Consider the following 2262-nt stretch of genomic DNA (forward strand, 5'->3'; position numbering starts at 1 on the left):
ACCTGTGGATGCCCCATCTCTGGAGGTAATCAAGGCCAGGCTGGATGGGGCTTTGAGCAATCTGCTTTAGTGGGAGGTGTCCCTTTAGTGGGAGTTTAAGGTCCCTTCCAACTCTAACCATCCTGTGATTCTATGATAATTAGTATCAACCGTAAACTAAAGAGCAAAGGCAGCTTGAACTGTAAGTCCTTAGCAAATGTGACCAAGCTATTAGCCTTCCTATGCTATTAAGCATTTTGTCAATGCCATCTTACGACAGCCTCGGGTACTGCGAGTTCAACACCTTTTTTTTTTTTTTTTAATAAGAGAAAAAAGCAAACGCATGGGGGAAGCAAATCAGAGTTTGGGTATTGGAGAAGTTCGAGGTGGAGGAACATCCTACAGACCACCTCTGATGGCTCTGAAAGTGAAGCTCTGTCTCTGTTGGATCAGGGTTGTCTTCAAGCAAGGGGGAAATAAAACACACAAGAGAAGGCTGAGGGGAGACCTTATCAATGCCTATAAGTACCTAAATGGTGGTTTGAAGGAGGAGGGAGCCAGACTCTTTTCAGCGGTTGCCAGTGAGGGGTAACGGGCATATGCTGGGACATAGGAGGTTCCACTCAAATATGAGAAAAAACTACTTCACAGTGAGGGTGCCAGAGCCCTGGAACAGGCTGCCCAGGGAGGTTGTGGAGCCCCCTTCTCTGGAGATTTTCAAGACCTGCCTGGATGCAGCCCTGAGAAACATGCTCTAACATGCTCCAGGCAATCCTGCTTCAGCAGGGGAGTTGGACTAGATGATCTCTATGGTCCCTTCCAACTCTAAAAATTCAGTGAAATTCAGTGAAATTCTGGCCCGACTTGCTTTTGTTTCAAAATTTCCCAGGAAAATGTCAATGGAAGGTTTCAGTGGTGCTGGCTTGCCTTACAATACTGTGAAATTGTATTATGTTTTCATTTAAAATGCCAGGTGATCAGCAGAGGATGAACTAATATGTTTGGAGGACAAGAGGAATGCTGTCCTGGCCAAAATTTTCTTCGATGGATGCAACAACTCTGCTGATCTGTTCACCTGTGGTTCCATACGAGAAAAACGCAGCTGAAAAAACCCCTTTTTTTCCCTGCAGGGACAATTGTGCTTCTAAAAAGGCAGAAGTGGGGGATTTTATGCCTGTGCGGTGGCAATATATTATGTCTCTGTAAGAGAGAGGATAGGTGTAGGTGTAGGCAGTCCTCGCCTGGGGTCTGTTAGCTGAGACTATGTGTGCGTGTGCTTGACGGGGAGGGATGGATTAGAGACAGATTAAAGCTGCTGGATATATTTGGATATATTTTAAAGACATGGTGCTCATAACATGCTATCCTCATTTGGTGGCCCAAGGTAAAGACGTTCTGAATGTCACTGGGAAAGTGGAAACTTACTAGTAGGAGATGGGAAAATCTGGGCAGCCTTTGTGGGGTCCCAAGCTGCTCCCGGAGGAGAATGCTCCAGGCAAATAAAGTATTTGTCTGAAATATGTTCCGCTTTACATTTTTGCTTTGATGTACATTCCCACATAGGGGATTTTTATATATAAGGGTTGTTCACAGTACTACAGGTGTATAATAAAAGAGCTGGAGAGAGGAGGGGGGAGTTGGGGCAGGACAGGATGTGGAGAACCACAACCTCGCTAACGATGGCTGTGTCCAAGTCTGCCCTCCTCTTATTTATGTGCCGGCTAATTAAAGCCAGAACATGGATCCTCTGCCTCTGATTTTAAGAAATAAGGCAGCTCCAGTCATGGCTGTCCAAAAGCCATGCCTGGCCTGAAAGGTGTCACACAACTGAACCCACCACTCTCAAGTCAGCTCTGTGAAGGAAAAAAACCTGCCTAGCTGTTCTGTAATGCAGTATTTGGAGGAAAAATAGGAGGCAAAATGTATTTCCTCTCAAGGCCTGGCGAATTTCCTCCTGTTTGATGGGTTTCTGTGAACAGTCAGCTCCCAGCCAAGGGCTTTCATGCCCCTGCTCATAAGAAGCTGTGTACAACACAGCTTGGATCCTTCACTCTTCTTATTCCTCTCCTTTTCGGGGGGAGAACCCTGGAATCCAGAAGTTTAAACTGATTTTAAAGGGTTGCTGTGGCTTTAAGCGCGGCAGCGGCGGGGAGCGGCCTAGCCCGGGCACTGCTGCCCGCACTAAAGATGGCGGCGGCGCTGACCCGGAAGGGGCGGCCGGGCCGGGCGGGGTGAGGGAGCGGGAGGGCGGGTTTCCCCAGCCCGCCGCGGCCGTGTGGGGAG

The sequence above is a fragment of the Calidris pugnax genome, unplaced genomic scaffold (genome assembly GCF_001431845.1).
Source record: "Calidris pugnax isolate Ruff unplaced genomic scaffold, ASM143184v1 scaffold21, whole genome shotgun sequence".
NCBI lineage: Eukaryota > Metazoa > Chordata > Aves > Charadriiformes > Scolopacidae > Calidris > Calidris pugnax.